The sequence below is a fragment of the Stegostoma tigrinum genome, chromosome 13 (assembly GCF_030684315.1).
Source record: "Stegostoma tigrinum isolate sSteTig4 chromosome 13, sSteTig4.hap1, whole genome shotgun sequence".
Lineage (NCBI taxonomy): Eukaryota > Metazoa > Chordata > Chondrichthyes > Orectolobiformes > Stegostomatidae > Stegostoma > Stegostoma tigrinum.
The window spans coordinates 52,653,026-52,676,319 of record NC_081366.1 but is presented as its reverse complement, the minus strand read 5'-3'; the positions used below and the strand labels follow the sequence as shown (position 1 = coordinate 52,676,319).

Below are 23,294 nucleotides of genomic sequence, written 5' to 3'. Positions count from 1 at the left end.
CCCCCTCCCACTCCTCGGATGGCATGTCCATCCTGGGCCTCCTCCAGTGCCAGCTTATTTATATTGTTTCCACAACTCTTTCCCAGAGATGGTTAATTGGCTTATAACTTTCAATTCCTTTATAATAAGTGCTCTTTGTCCCTTTCATTTCAAGAAACAGTTCATTCCAGAAAGAGTTGTTGCTGATTCTATCAATCCCTGAAGTTGTTAAAAAGTTTTGAAGTTTACAGTATCACAGCATAATTGAAAGGGTTGGTAGGGATAAATCATAAAACTGTGGACCAATGAGTTAGCGACCAGTAAACTTTTGGAAAAACAGATCGAAGGCACAAAAGTAATCTCCACTCAAAAAGTTTAATCAAGGATATTCAGTACGGCTTTGTCAAGGGGAGATCATATCTGAGAAATTTGATTGAATTTTGAGAAGTGACTAGGTGTGTGGATGAGGATCGTGCAGTCTTATAGTTTATAGACTTTAATAAGGTTTTTGACAACGTCTTACATGGAAGACCAACTGAAAAAAGGAACAACCATGGAACCAGGACAATTTGTCAAATTACAGCCAAAGTTTTCTCAGCAGAAGAAGGCAGAAGGTGCTAGTCAAGATTGATTTTGTGACTGAAAGCCTGTGTCCAGTGGTATATCTCAGTATTTAATGCTGGGTCGCTCACTGTTTGTTGTGTACATTAGTGATCTAGTTGTGAATATAGGGGTATCAGTAAGTTCACAGATGACAAGAGAATTGGTAATGCAGTAAATAACAAGGGGGAACCTTAGATTACAGGATAATACAGTTGGCCAAGTGGAACCTAACTGAAAAATAAGAAGTGATGCATTTTGGGAGGACTAACAAGCAAGGCAATGTACAATGAATGGTATACCCTAGGAAGTACAGAGGATCAGAGGAACCATGTCCATAGATCCTTGAAGGCAGATAGCTGCACAATATGGTTAAGAATGCATTTGGGATTCTTCCCTTTATTAGTCAAAGCAATGGTTAGAAGAGCAGGAAGGTTACAATGGACATGTATAAAACGTTACTTAAGCTACACTTGGAACACTGTACGTGGTTCTGGTCATTGTACTACAGGAAGGATGTGATTGTACTAGAGCAGATGCAGAGAAGATTCACCAGGATGTTACCTCGGCTGGAATGTTTCCGCTATGAGGAGACACTAATTAGACTGGGCTATTTTCTTCAGAGAGGTGAAAGCTGAGAGAGAAGACCTTTTTGGGGTGTACAAAGTTATGAGAGGCAATGATAGAGTAGATATTGCCCCTTTAGCAGAAGGATCAATAAATTCAAGGTATGGGGCAGGAAGTTTAGAGGAAATTTGAGGAAAAGATTTCACCCACAGACACCTGAAGACACCCTGAAGGGTGGTAGAGGCAGAAACTGTCAACATGTAAGAAGTAATTAGTTAAAAACTTGAAATGCCACAACATAGGGAATAGGAGGATCAGTGCCTGGTAACATATGTGGACATGATGGGTCAGAGGGGTACTTTATGGTGAGAAACTTTATGATTAAAGTATAATGAAGGAGTAATTTGCATTCACTCATTAATCACAGTCAAACAAAATGCATAAATAATGAACAGGATCTGGCTAGATTAATGCTTCTGAAGTGCAGATCAGGATAGTGCATGGGGATCCCGTGATGACCCCAGCATAAGATTTCAGAAGAATTTAAGATTTTTGATGGTCCCATACTATTGGACTCAGCACTGTCCCTTGCCACACTGCCAAGCCCATCAAGCATTCCACCATGATCCAGTATCAACCCATCTCTACTTACCCTCAACACTTCCCCTTCTCACCTTGTACTCTGGCACTATACGTATCTAGCACACGACAACACCCACTGCACTATCCACCTGATACCCCATCTTTACCTACCTAGCACCATAAGCTCACACTGAACCTTTCACAGGAACTTTCAAATCAACTGTCTGCCATGCTGGGCTTTAAAATTACAGAATACAACAGCAAAGTTGTATGAGGAAAAAGTGTGATGTTTCTTCATGCGACTTTTCCACGCCAAGAGAGAACTATCAGAATGGAAATACGGTTCTGAACTTCTGAAGAAACCCTGCTCAGAATCTCCTGTCAGAACTGTTGTAACACAGCAGGGAGTAGCAATCATAGAGTTGTACAGTCATACAGGATGGAGACAGACCCTTTGGTCCAACCAGTCCATGGCTGACCATTATCCCAAACTAAACTAGTCCCACCTGCCTGCATCTGGCCCATATGCCTCCAAATATTTCCTATTCATGGATTTATCTAAATTTCTTTTAAACATGTAACTGTAGCCACATCCACCACTTCCTCTGGAAGATCATTCCCCATATGAATCACTCAGTGTAAAAAAAATTGCTTCTCATGTCTTTTTTAAATCTTTCTCCTCTCACTTTAAAAATATGCACTCTAGCCTTGAAAACCCCACCCCAGGGAAAAACACCTGCCATTCACTTTATCTATATACCTCATTATTCTATAAACCTCTTTAAAGTCACCTCGCAACCTCTTACGCTGTCATGAAAAAAGTCACAATCTATCTAGCCTCTCCTTATAACTCAAACCCTCCATTCCCAGCAACACCCTGGTAAATCTCTTCTGAACCGTCTCCCAATTTAATAATATCCTTTCTGCTCAAGGGGTTCAGCAGACAGCTTTCAATCTTCTGATAAAAAAAGGTCTCACTCCAAAGCTGTACATATGTAGGCTTCTCCAAAAGCTCCGTAAACACAACTCCTTTTCTTAAAAAAGAACTCTACTCCACAATTAAAAAAAAACTCTTTAGAAAGTTTAAAAAAAACTTTTGTACTTATATAACCTTATAGAGAAAATAAAATAAGCCATCCCTGAATAAAAACCGAAAGTGCCATCCTCAAATTTGGCACAACATTTTTAAGAAATACATCCAAATCCATGACCGTTTCCACCTCACTTTTCAATCTTTTAATATCTCTCCTCTCTACTCCATCCAGCTAAAGAACCACAGTTGCTTGTATTTTTAAAGCATATACTCTAGTGCCTGAGAGGCAGAAAGAAAAGACAATCAAGACAAGAAATATAGAAATAAAATGCACAGTCAGAGGTAGATAACCATGATTATGATAGCAATCAAGGTAGTGAAGCAGTGAATTCTAGCCTGGTAGACAGTTGAAACAATTATCAAGAAAGGACAGAAGAATGGAAGTATGGCTTGTATACCAGTATGTGGAACTGCAAGAGGAACCGCAGGATGTAGACATGGAAACATTATAGGATTTTGAAAACAATTGCCTAGAATCTGATATCAAAATAAAAAATATAGGATGAAAATGTAATCGCAGGACAGGTTTCCTGCACTGTGTGTTTAATATAGTGAACAATAGATGCTGAATTAAAATAGGATAATGACATTGTTACTGGGCCAGTAGAGGCCCAAGCTAATACTCCAGAGACATGCAACTAGTAGAGTTTATGAATCCCTGGAATAAAAAGTTAATCTTAATAACGGTTGTCATGAAACTAGGGGATGGCTTTAAAACCCCCATGCGGTTCATTAATGTTCTTTGGTGGATGAAATCTGTTGTTCTTACTTGGTCTACATGCAACTTCAGACCAACAGCAGTATGTCTGATTATTTAACTGCATCAATGTTGTATCAAATGACCCACAGAAAATTCACGGAATAAAACAGGTTGGGCCACCCCAGCATTAATTTAGGCATTGGAAACTACAAAACCACAACCCAGTTGACCAGGCAACAACCTTCCCACAAAAATCGGGGGGATTTCTGCCAAAATTAAGAGTGCTGTCACCATTTGATCTAGAACTTCCTCCCTAGTTATGTTATACCACATTGACTGCAGCAGTTCAAGAAATGAAGTCACACACCAAGAATGAATAGAACAAAATAGTATGAGGCAAATTTAAAGTAACTCTCTGACTGGGAAAAGGAGATTGGGTAGAATACCAGTTTTATGGTCTTTAAAATTACAAACTTCAATGGATAGTAACATTAAGCAGACTAATTAAACATTTGTTCCCAACATCAGTAGTTCCCTGACAGGAAAATTAGGTTAAAATCTGGCAGCTGGTCTCATAGCAAGAGTAGTTTAAATTACTTTTAAATACTAACAATCCATTAAAAAAAGGCCTTCAGATCATTCAGTCTGAGTATGAGATAGCATAAGCCCCTATCTAATTTATCTATTCAGCTTCAAAGGGAAGTAGGAGTGCATGCCATCTTTATGACAGCTAGGTGTCATTCCAGAGTTGATGAAGCAGCATGTTGATATTCTCTCCACTAGGAAAAAAATACATGGAGGTACATCAGCATCACTCGGCTACAAGTAAAAAGACAAGGTCATGTCTTAACTATCAGTTCAAGAAGATATATTTCAAATTAATGTCCATAGAATAATGTGTATGTCAGCATAGCAATCTGTTTGTAGGAACTAAGCTACAGAGACAGTCTTGCAATGTTATATCTAAGGAAGCAGTGCAGTTAGGCAATAAGTAAATTAATACTCCTTCAATTAGAAGGAGAACATCTGTGAAAAATGCAGACAATTCATAATAAGCTTTCACACTTTATGATTTCTTACAGGTGCTCCACTTCCACATTAAATTTTACCTTGCTTTTATTCTGATAACTGCACTTCAGCATTCAAACAAGCTGCGCCTTCCAAGCTTAAATAATCAGAGTGACTGAAGCTTAGTTGAGAGTTTACACCCAGTGGAGAGTAAGTTATTGCTATGGTTAAGGAGGAACATTCCTGGTGCTAACAGATTTAACTGAAGAGCCTTACTACACTATAAGGTTATAATATATAAATATTGCAAAGTATTGTCAGGTATTACAAAGTTTTATTTTATAAAATCTTTTACATAATATTTTATTCACATGTTTATAGGTTTATAATTTTGTGGAAGCTACATACTAAAACATTATCGGGGATGTTGGCACCATTATGCTAACCAATTAGCTGGATACAGAGGAAGACCAATAGCAAATCTGACAGCAGACCAAGTTAATTCACTCAATATAAATCATCTAGTCTCTAGAATTAAAGCAAGCTAAATGTCTCGATAAAGACAGATTTGTTTCTCCATTAGATGGAGTGAATGGAGGATAATTACAGAATACAAACATGTGCACAAACTAGCTTCCAGTCATTTACATCAGCAAATCCAGTTGTGATTGATAAAGGAATTAGACAATAACCTCCATTCATATTGGGTCTCGTATCATCTTAAGTAACTAAAAGTGATGCTAGACTCACAGGATCTAAGATGGTTGTTTTCTTTTCGACTCACCTGACTTAGGGGAAAGAGGAAATAAGTGAGGGTGGAAGGACTGCAGGAAAAATCAAGCATGCAGTTGGCCAAAGTAGTACAAGTTTGTGGCAACCAACATTAAATGCATGTCAACAATAATGACAAAAGTGAAAATGTTCAGCAAGTCATTGTTAAATAGGGTGCAGTGTCACTTAATCCCTGTACTGTGCCATTCTGCTGCCCTTCTCCTTACAATGACATTTTCCCATATTCTACTGTCAGCTTTCTACCCACTCACTGAAAATATCCGTATCCCAATACAGACTGTTTCTTCCTCCATTTGAGTTTCTAACCAATTTTGTACAGTCAGCAATTGTTCTTACAATATAGATCATGACTTCATATAAACTCGTTAATATAGATTAATACGGTTGAGGTCAAGAAGGGATCCATGTAGCACACCACTAGTTTTAGTTTGCCAAACTGACAATGCTCCAGTTATCCTGTTTCATGTTACTTAAATAATCCTTTATCTATGCCAATGCATCACCTCAGTACACCATGAATTTGAGTAGTAAATTTTCAGGATGTGTTTGTTGACACCAGCTCATGTATGCTACATGCCATTTTAAACCACATGTGTGCAAACAATGAGTCGCAGGGGCACGTGACCCAGGTAGTGGAGACATGGGGTGGGGTTGTCAAGTTTGAGATTGGTACTAGGAGGGATGGATGGATGGAATTGGACCCAATCAGAAGTGCAGAAGAAGGGACCCCACCCCAACTACTTCTCGAACCCCACTTCCCTTCTCACTCTGTTTTGTGTCCAGTCTAAAACTGGCCAGCTCCTCTCTCTCCCCGACTAAAGCCCAGTTCAAAATCACGTGCACTTAACTGCATGTGCGCAATACTAAATTTGCACATGATGACACACACAAATGTGCAAATGTATTTTTGGAACCATGCACTAAAGTGCTCCCAAATGAGCATACATGCATAGCTGTCCATATTTGCCGGTTTTAACGAACACTGCTATCTTTTTATTGCCTTTTTACCTTTTGGAAAGTCAAATGTGCTACACCTACTGGTTCCCCTTTAGCCGCTTTAACAAACACTGCTATCTTTTTATTGTCTTTTTGCCTGTTGGAAGGTCAAATGTGCTACACCTACTGGTTCCCATTTATCCACTCTTTGTTACATCATCAAAAAAGAATTATAAAGCTTGTCAAATATATTAGCCACTGATCAGCCCATCTATATCGTAATTTCTCCTATACTAGAACTTCTAATTTTCCTATATGCAGTTATAAAATGGAGAAATGCAAATTATTCATTACCTACCAGTTAGCTCTCTAATTTCCATGGTCATCAGTTCCATCAGCCTTTTTGAATATGAGTAGGGTTAGGGTTAGCCTTTACTCCTCCTAGATTACGTGTTCTCATCTCTACCAATGAAATGCAAGATTATAGAAATAAAAAGCGAAAGTGGAAGACAGAGGAAACAAGGACAGGCAGCAAATTGGGCTGTGGTACAAAAAAAATCTGAAGAAGACAAATCTAATATAATCAATATTTGAATGCGTGGTGAATTTGCAATGAAGTTGACACATTAACAATGCAAATAACTGTAATCAAGTACAATATGATGCACTTATAGAAAATTGGCCGCAGAGCCACCAGGATTAGGAACTAAACATCGAGGGTGTTCAGTCTTTGGGAAGGAAAGGGAAAAAGATAAAAGGCGGTAGGTGGAGGGGTTGCATTTTTAGTGAGAGATGAAATCAGTGTACAAGTGAATAAGGATACTGGCTCAGAAAATCTAGACAGAATCAGGCTAGGTAGAGCTAAGAATCAACAAGAGGTAAGAAACATTAGGAAGAGTTTTCAGTAGGCCTCCAATCAGTAATGGTAAGGTACAAATAGCATTTAGCAGGATATTAGAGATGCATGCAGCAAGATTGCTAAGGTACTCTAAAATCTGTAAATAAGGAATGGTAGGTTTTTTTTAAATGTGATTTTAAATTTAAATTTAAATCACAAGGTAATTTTAAGAGCTTCTCTTTTGAGGCTTAATGTCACCGAGGCATTCAAGAGACACAGAGTGTGATGGTTCGTAGATTTAGAGCAGTGGTTACACAGCAGGATCAGTCAGATAGACCAGAGACCGTCAGGAAAGGCAAGAAGGTAGTTGAGGAGCTTGATGTGGCTATTATGTTTTGGGTATTGTTGAAAGGAAAGAAGAAATAGAAACGGCAGTCAGATCTTGGATACTACGAATTAATCTTATGTTAAGCTAGGTTTGTCAAGGTTTAAAAGAGTAATTGTTATATAGGAGTCTCCTGTCACGGGCACAGACAGGAGACTCTGTGGCCATGAGCATGAATCTAGGATAGTAAGGTGCCTTCCTGGTGCCAGGGTTAAGGACGTCTCAAAACCTATGCCTCACAACCCACTTTACCTTTAATGGCCACAACTATGAACTAATCAACAGGACATCAATGGAGTCACCTATCTCCAGACTATTAGCAGAAGCAGCGATGCAGAGGCATAAAAGCATGGCACTTCCACAGATACAACCTAAACTATGGATATGACATGTGGATGACACTTTCGTCATCATCAAATGGACTAAACTAGAGGAGACACAGCAACTAATAAACAATACTGTCACTGCCATCAAATTCACCAGGGGAGACGAAAAGACCAAACAGCTCCCATTTCTAGATGTCATGGTAGAAGGCAGGGCCAATGGTGAATTTCTGACTAAGGTGCACAGAAAGGCCAAACACACAGATCAAATCCTGAATTTCAACAGTAACCACTGCAACACCCACAAACAAAGTTGCATGTAAACACTATTTAAACAAGCGAAAATACACTGCAGCAACCCGAAACTATGCCAAAACAAAGAAGAATACCTCTACCAAGTATTTAAGGACAACGGACACCTGAACATCTGGGTCCACAATGCCTGTCACACAAACAACAACAGGAAGACACAGTACGCCCTGAGGCACTCATCCTCTTACTGTATCTGAAGGACATATCTGAACTGACCACAATACTCCTACGACCACTGGGCATCAGAGTGGCACAGAAACCTACGCCAACTGCTAACTCGAACCAAAGACCCCTTACCCCAAACCAAAGAAGAACCAATGGCATATACAAGATTCCATGCAAGGACTACGACAAACATTACATTGGACAGATGGGCAGGAAACTTGCCACACGAATACATGAACACGAACTAGCAGCAAATACACAACCAATATTCACTCAACTCCATTCACACAGATAATTGTGACAACATCAGGATCCTAGGACAGACCAAACAGAGGCAAGCATTGGAATTTCTAGTGGTCTAGAAGGACAAAAAGAAGGCCATCAATAAACACGTAGAATTAGACTCTATATATACACCACTGCTAGGAAATACTGGAAATGAGGTAATCAACTCCAATGGACCCCAGATTTTAAATATCAGGCAGGAAAACACAACAGCGCTTCATCAGAGGCTGCACTGATGATGTTACATAGCAGGGTAATGAAATGTCTGCAAAGTAACGAACCAGTTCGGCATGCGAAGCAACCACAGGGTTTATGTGCATTTGAAGTCATGAGGACTGACTAGAGATAATCTGCATGGTTTTGTGCCAGGGAAACCATATCTCATGGATTTGATTGAGTTTTTTGAGGAAGCATCCAAAAAGGCTGACAAAGGCAGAGCAGCAGATGTTATTTACACGGACTTCAGTAAAGCCTTTAACATGGTTCTGCATGGTAGATTAATTAGTAATGTTAGATCACAAGGATTCATGCTAAGCTTTCTTTCATTGCTCAGATCTTCGAATATGACAGTTGGAACACCATGCTGAGGTTGTATGCGTCGTTGTTGAGGCCTCTTCTGGAGTACTGTGTGTGCAGTCTGGTCACCCTGCAATAGAAAGAATATTATTAAATTGGAGAAGGTTCAGAAAGGATTTACCAGACTGTTGCCAGGAATAGAGGATTTGAGTTATAAAAATAGGCTGGATAGGCTGGGACATTTTTCCATTGGAGCATAGGAGATTGAGAGTTGACCTTATAGAGGTTGACAAAATCACAAGGAACATAAATAAGGTGAATGACTGTGGTCTTTTCCCTAGAGTGGGAGAAAGTTTTAAAACGAGTGGCAACTTATTTTTTAAAAAGCACAATGGTTCACATCTGGATGAACAGCCAGATGAAGTGATGGATGCAGGTACAGTAACAACATTTAAAAGATATTTGGATAAACACATGAACAGGCAAGTGTTGGAGGGATACAAGCCAAATGCAGACATTTGGGACTAGTTTAGTTTGAGAACATAGTCAGTGTGGACTAGTTGAACCGAAGGGTCTGTTTCCATGCTGTATGACTCTATGATTCCATGATTCAATGTATGATTTCTCTGACATGAAGCCATATTGTCTTTATTGATGTCCTTAAACCAGAATTAATCTGTGCGTGTGTGTTCAATGCCTCACCGGTTGCAAGTGCGCATATGTTACAACTGAGGCCAAAGTTCTACATGTTTGGAGAAAGCAGGAATTGAGAATCTGGGAGAATTGGCAAAGGCAAAAGCAAGGCCCAAAACTAGGAGAATGGGCTGTCATGAAGATGGATCAGAACCCCAAAGTATTGTTATTTCACTTTTAATTCAAAACCATATTTTTTAAAAAGGACCAAGACAGAAAGACAGGATTTAAATTTAGTGACTGTCTAGCAAAGTCCTGTGTTTAGCCAATGGAATGGAGCACATGCAAATTGTCAGGAAAACTTTAAACATGGAAGGACTGAACAAAGAAGAGATAGAGAAGGTTCTCTCATCCCTCCTGTCAGAAAGCCACCTCTTGGTTTCACACCATGTTATCTCTTGGCTTCACCTCCCAGGATTACAAAAGGACAGTGTTAAAAAGTCAGTTTCAACTTGACTGGACTGGACTAATGAGACTGAATACTCGTGGATCTACATGGGTTTCAGTACTAGTGTGATATAAAAGTCAAAGTCACAGAGCTATCAGAGATAGTAAGAACTGCCAATGCTGGAGTCAGAGATAACACGGTAGAGAGCTAGAGGAGCACCACAAGCCAGGCAGCATCAGAAGAGCAGGAAAGTTGACATTTCCAATCAAAGAACTATCGCCTATTTACCTAGGGCCAGTGGGAAACATCCTCTCACCCCAGTGCTGCAAACCACTCAAAAAGAAAATAGGACAATAAAGCTCTCCTTCTCTCACACATGATGAATGTTGGGATTCAATCACATCAAAAGCTATTTAAAATAAAAACCTCAACCAATGTGCAAAACTAAGGTTTGTGAAGCCAACTTATTCACCTATCAAGATTACCAGTAACCACCACTGCAATGGCCATAATGCTCTATGCAACTACCCTACTTTGCAAATAGATCAGACCACAATCAATACATCTGCTCTTTTCGCTTTTATATTTTTAGACTCATTTCTAATCTGTGTGCATCCGTACTGCATTACCAACTCTTCTCACATTTACTAATTAATAAACTAACTTTGTTCATTTAAGAATGGCTGGTTAAATTCACTCAGTTTAAAGCAAATTCATTTGGGTCTGGGAACTAGAGAAGGGATCCTTTTTAAAATAACCTCATTATGCCTAACCAGGGGAATGGGAGAATAGCAGGGAGCCAGCTCACTGCCTCAAAAGCTGAAGAATTTTGAGAGTCTAGAAATAACAGCATGGAAAATCTTGTCTTCCCCTTGGGTCTAGTCATAACAAGGCAAGGCCATGTAACTAACACTTGCCATTCTCCACTGCAGCCAGGCAGCTCCTCACCATGGGCTGAATTTGGTCTTTGGAGGCAGGAGCAGAAGAGAAAGAGCAGTACCAGCATAACAAAGCGTCACTTCCACCCCATCCCCCACCTGGCACTAATGCTTCACTGAATGCCCAAGGATTGGTTCAGTAGACTATCCTATTGGTTGGAAGGCAGCTGTGTCTGTTGCTTTATGGTGAGCACTGCTAGGGCGGAGCTGTTCAGATTACATGCTTTTTGCACTCCCTGGACGAGACCTTGGACGAGACCCATGTAACAGTTTTAACTAATAAAGTTTTAACTTGAATAGTGTTCAACAGTTATGTGCAGTGAGTTTCAACTAGTTACACTATATGTTAATGCACACATTTCCCTAGTTTAAACTAGTGCCCCAGTTTCATGTTTTAGGACTGACTAATCACCTTTCCACACACCTAATTAATGTCTCTGAGTTCTTCAGCCCTTGCTGCTCCAGGCTATCTGTCTCTTGGGAGCCTCCTTTTAGTTTTTTTTAAAAAGAATATGCCAGAAATAACTTCTTGCCCCACTACATCAAAATCACTCACTTACTCAATTCCTAGATTTCAGTATTTCATATCACTGCCTCAATCAAGTTCAACAATACCAAACAAAGATAGCAGTCAGTGCTGTCTACAGGACCAAATCTAACTAGTTATCTGAACAACTGATTCCCACTACATCTGAAAGTGTTTTTTTTAAAAGCACACAACATCCAAATTAGTGGATTCTGGCCTCAATTTCACATTCCGTCATACTTCTAGTTGATCATTGACTAACAAGGGAATCTAACATTATCTACCTCTGCCTAAAAAGCACTCAATGAATCTGCCTTCACCACTCTTCAACGAAGAGTTCCAAAGACTATGACTCTCAAAATAAAATCTCTTAATCTCCATTTTAAATGGAAGATCACTGATTTAAGCGTTTTCTACTTCTAGTCTCTCCTAGAATGGGATACATAGGTTTAGCACTTAGCTTGTCCAGTGCTCCCAGGATCTTGCATATCTCGGTAAGATTGTCTCTTATTCTTCTAGACCCTAACTGATATCGGCACAGCCAGTCCAACCTCTCTCCACAACATAATCCACCCATGCCAGGGATCAGTTCAGTGAAACTTCTCTAAAATGTCTTGAGTACATTTCCATTTTGTTTTATTTAATCTATTTTTCTATTCAACACAGGCCTCCCAGTCCAGGGGTAGAGGCACTACCACTGCACCACAAAACAAGACCACCAAAATGTTACATAAGGTGAGGATTCTGAAATTAAACTCCACCAAATTGATTATATCATGCAGAGATAATGTGAACTGCAGATGCTGGAGAATCCCAGATAACAAAGTGTGGAGCTGGATGAACACAGCAGGCCAAGCAGCATCTTAGGAGCACAAAAGCTTTTCTGCTCCTAAGATGCTGCTTGGCCTGCTCTGATCATCCAGCCCCACACTTGATTATATCATGCAGTCTTGTTTGCAGAGAATGGTGGAATCCAGCAAGATCCTGATGGTGTCAGACAATGTGATCCCTGTCTCCTGATAGTAGTATCTAACTAGCCAAAGTAACTTGTATTTATTGCTAAATGTAATAAACAACATCTTGTTAAGATTCATAACTGCTTCAGTTAACTGACTACCACTTTTGCACAATCCTGCCCTTAGACTTGGTGTGGGCTGGAAGATTAGGGATCTTTTGGCATAGTGGCAGTGACCTTTAAGCCAAGACTCCAGATGAGTGCAAATTGTACCTTTTTTAAAAAAGTTAGGGAGGACAGTTGGCAGCAGTATTCTACCGAAACATTGGTTGGGTGTGGTTGATCCCATAAGGAATACAACTTAGGTTCATTTCTGAAGAAGGGTTTAGACCGAAACGTCAGGCTTCCGGCTCCTCTCATGCTGCTTGGCCTGCTGTGTTCATCCGGCTCTACACCTTGTTATCATAGGTTCAATTCTCACGTATTCCATAACACGTTTGAACTGGTTGATTTTTATTTTAAAACTACATTTGATGGTGGTACTCATTAGTTGGGAGTGACTGATCCCACACAAGCCTTGGAACACACAGCATACAAGAAAATTTCAGGTATGGTAATTCCGACGTACTCTACAGCTACAGCAAAAACATCCCAACTTTAAAACTCTGTTCTCCTTCCCAAGCATTAATTCGCTCGGGTACCCAGCGTTGTTTGTCAAAGCTGGACAGTTAACATTCCCCCCGCGAAGCACCTTCAGGCATGTGGGATTTCAGGTAGCTGCAGCCATTGGTGTCACGTGTTTGCAAGGAGGTGGGGCTCGCGCGCTGTCAGCTGCAACACTTCCGGGTGAAGCGCGTTCTCGAGCTGGAGCCAGGCGACCGACGGACGGAGTCAGTGAGTGAGAGTGGGGCATCCCCTGGCCGCGGAGCAAGTAGTCGGTTTGGGTGGGATGAACAGATATTCCCGAGGTCATGAGGAGAAAAGGCAGGGGAAGGGGAGTTCGCCAACACTTAGTGGGTGATTGATTGATGGCTGGTTGGGGCGGGGGGGAACGAGAAGTGGGAGCTCAGTCTCCCGGGGAACCGGTTCTTTCGTGAAGACTCTTTCCCCCCCGCCCCCCCCCAACCCCGAGCGTGTTCTGGGTCTAAAAGGTAGCTGAGCTGGGGATTGATTGTCACTGAAGTCGATCCCTAACGGTGCAGTCAATAAATCGAACGAGCCATTACCCCAGGGTTTCCCGCTGCTTTGATTTCTCTGGTTGCAGAGTTAATGCAGCTTTCTCTCTTGTGTCTGTGTGATAAAGATTAACTGCATGGCTCCGGGGTGTTTTTTTTTTGCATGTTAAAGCTGAGCAAGGCATCATCTGATAGTCCGGGCAGTAGGCAGTTGTAATAAAACATGTGACTGGCAGAAACCGTTCAGGCAATTTAACTTTAACGCGTGTCACCAGCATTCATATGGAGATTGCATACGTGTCGCAGAAATACATGCTGACTAAAGAATTTCCCTCAGGGATAGAAGTGCACATCACTTATTTTAAATAGTTCTGGTGAGGAGATTCCTTGACTTGCCCCAAAGATGGTTGTACCTGGGGGAAGCATTAATCCTTGAGGTTTATACGTTATGTTGGGAAGGTTTTATTTAAAAATGTACAGTTGGCTTGAGCTTTACAGTTTGCGGTAGTTGGTGTCATATTAGTACTTCTGTTTCCAAAGTATATTCCGGGAGGCAGCACTGCATTTGCGTTTCAAATGAAATTCTCGCGCAGTTTCTGTACGTGTTTCAAAGTGAGGGACTTATTCGATAGCTCTGAACACCTGTATCATTATAACTACTTATACTGTACTGACAAGCAGATTGCTGACTAAACAAGTTTGGCTCTTCTATAATCAGCGTTAAATTAAACATTAACCAGAAACTCATGAATTAAAGTCTGCGGTGCTCCCACGAATGGCTTGTTATTTATGGGTGTGCTTTATAGTGTATTTCTGTTGAAAACATTGAATAACGGCATTCAGTTAATCAAAAAATCCAATGCGTTAAATCAAGCAAGAAAATCAACAATGTAAGATTGAAATTTGGTGCTTAAACAGTCATTGTCAATCTGCTTGTCCAATATCCACTCCTGGATGAACTACAATTGCCAATTTTTCCAATTAATCGCTGGGAAGACTTAAGTCAGTTTTGTTGGCCTAATTTCCACTACAAGTAACTTTTTAAATATGGACCATTTTTCTTAATTTATATACTGATTCAAGATAAAGACGAATGGGGAATAGTAATTTCTAGCCAATCATTATGTTCTCTCTACAATGTGATTTTTGCTTTTTAAATATCCCCCGATTTTAAGATATAGCTTCTGTATTTTGTTTTGACAAGCTAATGTCCATGCTGAAGAGATTTACGTAAATGTGGTTCAGAGATAGTAGGAACTGCAGATGCTGGAGAATCTGAGATAACAAGGGGTAGAGCTGGATGAGCACTGCAGACCGAGCAGGAAAGCTGACGTTTCAGGCCCGCCCCTTTCTTCAGAAATGCCTCCTTTTTAATCTAACATATTGGACTGCCTCCTTTTGTTCTATTTTATTTACAAATTTAATCCATTAACTCCTGTCTTTTCTTCCTCATCCAAAAATATTATTTCTAGAATTTAAGGATTTTCATGGTGCTCCTATTTTTAAACTATATGCTCATTCTCAGCTACATTGTGAAGAAATGTCATGTATGCATTGACAACACCCAATGCCACCTGATCTCTTGGTTCCTCTGTTATCTTTCATTGTCAACCTGCTTGTCCAATTTCCACTCCTGGATGAACTACAACAATTTCCAATTTTTCCAATTAATCACTGGGAAGACTTAAGTTAGTTTTGTTGGCCTAATTTCCACTACAAACTTTAAACCTTAGCCACTCGCTAATCTTTGGACTGGAGATAGTAAAACCAAGCATATTAGTGAAGACAAAGACAAGATAAAATCAGTTTTTCCAGAACATTTATTCATTTCATCTCTTCCCATCAAGCATCCAACTCATAATCCTTCAGTTCTGAACAGCCTGCTTTAAACTCCCAAGACTGCCTGTGTGATCCTTTTTGTTTTAGCTTGCTCCTGCTATACTTGAGTTCTTCCTTTCATGACTGTATTTCCTTTCCTTGTTCAGTCTCCTCCCCACTCAACATCTGTGACTTTCTGATAACCTAACAATCCCTCCCCCCCTTCACCATGGATATGCAATTTCTCCATGCTTCCATCCTCCACCAAGATAACCTAAAGTATTTCCGCTTCTTCCTTGAATGGAAGTCCAATCAGTTTCCATTCATCACCCGTTTCTCCACCATGCAGAACTTGTTCTTTCGTTGAACAACTTTGAATTAAATGAGAAGAGTTAAGTAAAAAGAAGTTGATGCTATGTGTACCCACATGAATCCTAGCTATGCCTACTGTTTGGGCTGTATATGGAACACTCCTTGTTCCATTCCATACAGTTGGAGAACAACACGCAGGTCTCCGGTCCACACTTTAGAAAAAATGTAAAGACCGTAGAGAGGATACAGAAATGAAGAGTTCAGTTATTTGGAAAGATTGGAGAAGTTAGAACTGATTTCATTATGGAAATGTCTGCTTAACTTTTTCTTTAAGACCTTAGACATAAGAGCAGAAATTAGGCCATTCAGCCCATTGAGTCTGCTCTGCCATTCAATCATGGCTGATAAGTTCCTCAACCCCATTCTGCTGCTTTTTCCCTGTAACAATTGATCCCTTTGATAACAAAAACCTGTCTATCTCAGTCTTAAATGTACTCAATGACCTGGCCTCCACAGCCTTCTGTGGCAGTGAATTCCATAGATTCACCGCTTTCTGGCTGAAGAAGTTACTCCTTATCTCCGTTCTATAAGGCCGCCCCTTTATTCTAAGGCTGTGCTCTCGGGTCTGAGACTGTCCTACCAATGGAAGCATCTTCCCAACGTCCACTTTGTCCAGGCCATACAGTATTTCGAAAGGTTCAATTAGGTCCCTCCGTCCTCCTCCTCAACTCCAATGAGGATAGTCCAGCGTCCTCAAATGTTCCTCATATGTTAAGCTTTCCATTCCTGGGACTATTCTCATGACCCCCTCTGAATTGAGCTGTTTGGACCCAGTAGATAGGGGAAATTGTTGCTGTTGGTAGAAGGATTGGTAAACAGGCACAGATTATTAAATTAGTTTAAGTTAAATTATTAAACAATTAGTAAATGAGGCAATGGCTAGAAGAGGAAAAACTTGATCGTGTTGAATTGGATCTGGAATGCACAACCTCGTAGCATGAAGGCAGATTCTAATAGTTTTCAAGGGGGAGTTGGATTATTTGAAAATGAGGAATGTGCAAGTTCACATGGACTGTGATACCAGGTGAATTTCTCTTCAGGAAGGCCAGCAGAGGTACAATAGGCCAATCTACCATCATCTGTGCAGTAGTAACAATTCTGATTGTACGATGAAAAGCCACATCCTGAAACATTAATTCTACTTCTCTCTCCACAAGTGCTGAGCATTTCCAACATTTTCTGTTTTAGGTAAGAAAATTAAACTTGGAGCACAGAGTGATAACCCTGTGGAATTCTCCATCACATAAGGTGGTGATGGCCAAGTCATTGAAAATATTTAAGAAAGTCATTGATTTTTAGACATTAAAAGCTGCAAGGACATTTTATTAGTTTTGGTGGAATTTAAATATATTGTCTTTGTTTTCATAATCATTCAGTTTGGCTAATAAATTTATATTGAACAAACAAAGCTGTTCCAGTGAGCAGAACCAGAGATGCAAGAGGTGGTGGTATTTTGAAGGGCAGCACTTATGAGCATGTTACATGCTGCTACAAGGTTGGAGAGGAGGACAGTGCACTTACTGTTCATCAAGCTTGCATTGAGCTCCACTGAAACACTGCAAGATGTTGACATGGAAGCAAGATGGTTTATTGAAGTGGCAAATGACCCCAATCTTCTAGTTGCTTGCCATTTCCTTTATCCTTTCCACCAGTTCCTGTCACTCCTGAGTTTAAAAATTGAATAGTGCAACGCTGGCCAGGACAGCAGTGGAATAGTTGACTTTGAAGGCAACACAAGTACAGCTTTAGTAACAAATGGACTATGTCTGGTAGGAGATAGGTATTGATAGAGATTAAAATAGTCTTTGAAATTCAGGACATTTAATGTTAGAATTTAGCTCAAGTTGGAGACCTAGAATATGAGCATTCTGGTTCAGCCTGCAACACTGACTTTGAGCAAATATTTTAGATTAGCTACCTCATCACTTCCCAGAATTTTGATTTCTATCCTTAGATTCATAAAATCCTTACAGTATAGAAGCAGGCCATTCAGCCCAATGAGTCCATACTGCCCCTCCAAAGAACATCCAACCAGACCCATCCACCCACCCTATACCTGGAACCCAGCATTTTCCATGGCTAATCCAGCTAACCTGCACAACTCTGGAGACCATGCGGCAACTTAGCGTGGCCCATCCACCTAACTGGCACCTCTTTGGGCTGTCTGAGATAAACAGAGCACCCAGAGGAAACCCACGCAGCAACAGAGCACTTGCAAACTCCACAAAGTCAGTCACCTGAGGTTAATTAAACCTGAGTCACTGCCACTGTGAAGCAGCAGTGCTAGCCGCTGTATCAGCCTCTTTCCAATTGTTATCAAATCTCAAATGGTATTAGCTTGATCTGGAGACATTTCCAACTCAGATGATAACATGGTGAAGACAAGGAAACAATAAATAGGGTTCAAATTAAATAATTAAATGAAAATAACTGAGAGAATTTCAGGGATTTATGGCTTTCTACATAGTAAGCACTCTCAAAGATCCTTCTCTATTAGTTTTATTTAGCTTGCAATGAAGGCACTTTGAATAAGCAGTTTTGTCTTGGAAAAGCTCAGCAGGTCTGGCAGCATCTGTGGAGGAGAAAACAGTTAACGTTTTGGGTCCGGTGACCTTTCCTCAGAACTGATGGTGGCTGGGAAAACGTCAGTTCTGAGGAAGAGTCACCAAACCTGAAACGTTAACTCTGTTTTCTCCTCCGCAGATGCTGCCAGACCTGCTAAGCTTTTGCAGCAACTTTGTTTTAGTTCCTGATTTACAGCATTCGCAATTCTTTTGGTTTTTACTTAGTCTTGAATTACCTTTGATCCAGATGGTGACAGATGTGAATCTAGCTGCTGGATTTAGTTTATAATTCATGGCATTCTGCCACAAGCATAAGAGATAATGTGTGACATTATAGCTCCATCTTGGGTAGTCAGATAGGTCATAAAGCTGCTATGTGTTTGTATATATGTTTGATTGACTGACCCAGCCTTCCTCTATATTCAAAGAACATGCTGCATTGCGCTTAATATTCTAACATTGCTGCATTGAATAGCCTTGTGTATTATAGATATTATTTGAGTTAATTCTGTGCAGATTCTAGTCTTTAATATATCAAATTAATTTATCATGGATCAATGCTCAGACTTTTTCTTCTGAGATTTATGTCCTGTACACCATTTAGATACATAATTTCACTGCTTTTCAAAATTGTATGTTTTTAGATTTTGCAGCTTGGAACTGAAGATCATAGTACAATTTATATAGTGCCTTATTACACCTGGAAAGTTTCCAAAGTGCTCAACAAGCAGCAAACTATCATAAGTATAACCAGTGAAGTGAAGATATTTAAAACAAGTCAGAACAAACTTGACACTGATTCTATCCTGCGAGAGAGAAGATTTCATTCACGTTTTCTTTAAATCAATCTGTTCAGAAATGTTACGACACATTTCTGGAGCAGATGGGATTTGAATCCAGGTCTTATAATCTAGAAGTAATAGTACTGAATCAAAGCAACCTCTTTGAATCATTATAAATCTTCTAAATCCTCTAACTATATGTTATTCTACGAGATTCTTTTGAGATGGGATGTTATAATACGTACATTTTTATCATTTTTAATATTGGCTTGTAAATAAGAATGCAAGTTTAAATTGAAAACATTTTTATATTAGTGATAATAAGAACTACTGGATAACAGTACAGAGACAACAGCGCGGAGCTGGAGGGGCACAGTGGGCCAGGCAGCATCAGAGGAGCAGGGAAGTTGCCGTTTCAGCTTGGGACCCTTCTTCAGAAATGATGGAGGGGGAACGGAGCTCTGAAATAAATAGGGGTGTGGGCTGGGGAAGGTAGGTGGGATGGTGATAGGTGAGTGCAGATAGGCAGTGGTGGGGATTGGTCAGTGAAGTAGCAGGAGTGGATTTGTGGGAGAGTAGATGGACAGGTTGTGTCATGTCAAGGAGGGAGGCTAGGTGATAAGATGATGCCAGGGATGGGGAGATTTTGAAACTGGTGAAGTCCACATTATATTAGAGGCTATTTTGTGATGGAGGTAACAACCTGTCTTTTCTAGATAGATTGTAAATTTAATGTATATGTCTCAAAATAGAGAAATCTGGGTTTGACAGGGGAAGAGAATTATCACTGAAAGATTTGAAAGTTTTATTGCAGGTAGTAGTGTTATGTATTAGGCATTCACTGAGCAGTTGAAACAGACAAAAAAAAAATTTCCACAGCAGAAAACTGGAATTCTGTGTCTTAGCAGGTAGAGCAGCACCAATGCTCTGACATGCACCTGAAATAAAAGGTAACATCATTATTCCTTTTAAAAAAGAACAGCAAAAATCAGGAAGGGAAAATTACTTACTTATCTTGCATTTCAAAGTCAGAGCTGTACTACTATGTTTATAGCAGTTTTTGGCATTTCAACCGAAAGTCCAAAGTCAATGAAGTTAATGTTTATTAGCTCATAATAATGTCAGTCTCAGACTTCAATGTTAATCTGTATTTCACCTTGGCCCTTTAGCTCTGCCTATCATGGTTATTGGGTGAGTTGGCAGAGTAGGTGTGAGGGCAAAGGGCTTTGTTATAGTGTGTCTTGACACAGTTGGCGTCAGAGCTAGAAAAGGCCATGGGGATGAATGGGGTATTGTGGTTTAGCATTCTTGAATGAGTTCATGGAATTACAGATTGGAACCTAGGTTGACATAGGGTTTAGTAGGGGCTGTGATAGTAGGCTAGAGGGGTACGGTTTAGATTAGAGGATACAAGGGGCTATGGAGGAAGGGGTGGTGGAGGGGATGCTGCGATGTGTGTGACAGCTCAAGGGTAGATGACTTTTGTGTTTATTATACCAGCACAAAATCCCAGATCTGAGGCAATCTTTTTAATCTGCTCACCTCCATGCTTGGCAACCTCTGTTTCCTACTATTTCTAAAGACAATTGCCCCAGGTCCTTCTAGTACCCATTCTCCATTTTGGAGACAAAATTCAGTTCTGGATGACTTGTGTATAGTTATTACTGAAAACAACACTGTCTGCATTTGCTTAATGTACACAGTTCTTCAGCTTACTCGCCATTGAACATTTTCAAATTAGAATTAGAGATGGGCAAGAAATGGTGGCCACATTCTACAAACAAGTAAAAATTATGAATTAGATCAGCATAGCACAATAACACTTTCACACATTCAGCTTGTTTGAATGCTACAGAATCTGATGACTGAGGTAAATAAGGCAGACTGCATATATGGAAGCTAGATTATTTGCCTTTTATGAAAAGTGCAGTCTTCAATAAATCATAAAATCTGCTCCTTTATTCATCTCAAATCCTGGGTGAGCATCACCTTAATTGTCTTTCCTTGAGCCTTAGTTGGTCTTCCTGCAAGCAGGTATCAAAAAGTACATGTTGAAAAGTTCAAAATCCCAGTAGAATGCTTGTACTTCAAAAGCAGTTTTGAAAATTAAGCTTTGTTTAGTTTGCTTTTTACTACTGTAACCAATTGAACGCTTAAAAGTATTTACTTGAGGTACTTGATTTTCTCTCTTCGTTACTAACTGCCAGATACTGGGATCTGTGCAAAATACAAATAGTTTGAGGTACACATGGGTGGTAACAATATTGTTTTGAGAACAAGGAAACAAGAAACCTATATGTAACAAATATTGGATCCTTCAGAGTGTAACTGTTAACACTTGGATTGCTAATACTGCACAAAGTTAACTGTCTAAATATTTGCTTTCTCTTTTGCTTATTCTTAATGTTGTATAACTTGCACTTATTATTCTTATCATGCTATTTTTCCATTGTTCATTCTTCCAAGTTATTACTTATCTGAAGTGTGATCATTAAGTGCATTTTCCTTTTAGTGTATTATTTACTGCAGATCACCTGTATGGACTGTAACTCCAAAATCTCTCCAGGATTTATAGGAAGTTTCTTGTCAATAAAATGCAGGAGATCTTGACTAATATTTTCACATCCAATGCACAGCCACCTGACAGTACAACAAAAGGAGACTAAAATAATCTGTAAATTCTGTTTTTAAGGAAAAAGTAGACTATATATTTCCAAATGTCCAGTGGACTTTAATCAGGAATACTAGTATAGAACATAGAACATAGAACAGTACAGCACAGAACAGGCCCTTCAGCCCACAATGTTGTGCCGACCATTGATCCTCATGTATGCACCCTCAAATTTCTGTGACCATATACATGTCCAGCAGTCTCTTAAATGACCCCAATGACCTTGCTTCCACAACTGCTGCTGGCAACGCATTCCATGCTCTCTCAACTCTCTGCGTAAAGAACCTGCCTCTGACATCCCCTCTATACTTTCCACCAACCAGTAGTATACAGGTTTTTTTTCATGCCATGCTCCCTGCTTATCTTTAAAATGATTAAATATTCAAATTGGTACAGTTTTTCACTTGGCCATCTCATATTTCTTCCTGAGGCAGCCCTCAAAATTGTTTCTGACCTGCTTTGTAATGCAATGGATTATAAATTTACTTTTCACTAAGACAGGGCACTTTTCTGTTGTCTTCTCAGTCAACTCCCTGGATCAGTTCCACCATGGGCAGCTTTACCCTCTGGGGTCCCAGATCCCTATCCCTGAATCCATAGTTTTATTGTTTTCCTTGCCCATACATGTTTTTAAGCCAACCTTGTCCATGAAACCCACTTTCTGCTGCCTTGGCTTTGTTTCCAACTAGGTGCTCATCAAATCTCCATAGCCCACATCATAAGTGGTCCTTATGTCCTTTGGTACCTTTCCCATGAGGTACAAAACTGACACTATTCCTTCCCAGTTAAACAAAACCTCTCTGACCTTCAAATTGTCACATAATCTTTAAGCTCTCGTGCCTCCACAACATAATTGAACAAGTCCATACCCATCTTCTTTCAACAAAGCGTTTGACTTTCACCAATTAATTTTCCACTCCTTTGTGGCAGAAACACACCCTTGAAAAAAGTCACAAATGCCATTCTTATTGACTTTTGTTGTGGTGTACTAATCTTCATGTTGCTTGATATTTGACAATTGACCACACAATCCTCGTCCAGTGCTTTTCTTGAATGCTCAACAAATGATTGGGGAGGTGTGGGCGTGAGAGTGAAAGTATTATTGAAACATAAAATGCTAAAATCCCTGGATACAGTGAATATGAAGATGATGTTTCCTCTAGTTGGACAGGCTAAGACCCAAGGGTAGAACCTCAGAGTAAAGGGTTGACAGCGGGTTTTGAGAAGATTTGTAGCTCAGGTTGAGGTTCTGGATGTGAGTTTGCTCGCTGAGCTAGAAGGTTAGTTTTCAGATGTTTCGTCACCTTTTTTTATTTGAAAAAATATACTCT

At 39.9% G+C, this 23,294-nt stretch overlaps 1 protein-coding gene across 4 annotated transcripts in view; it reads left to right on the top strand.

Annotated features, from left to right (window-relative positions):
• Positions 1 to 23,294, top strand: part of LOC125458237 (sideroflexin-1) — a 110,166-nt gene that overhangs the window by 39,026 nt on the left and 47,846 nt on the right. For 2 of the 4 annotated variants that reach the window (XM_059650750.1, XM_048543319.2), the window contains one exon: positions 12,293 to 12,361. The gene's annotated coding sequence lies outside the window, so the exon portion shown is untranslated. Of the gene's footprint in view, positions 1 to 12,292; positions 12,362 to 13,392; positions 13,476 to 23,294 lie in introns of those variants that run through there. The other 2 variants (XM_048543318.1, XM_059650748.1) reach the window with 2 other exon arrangements.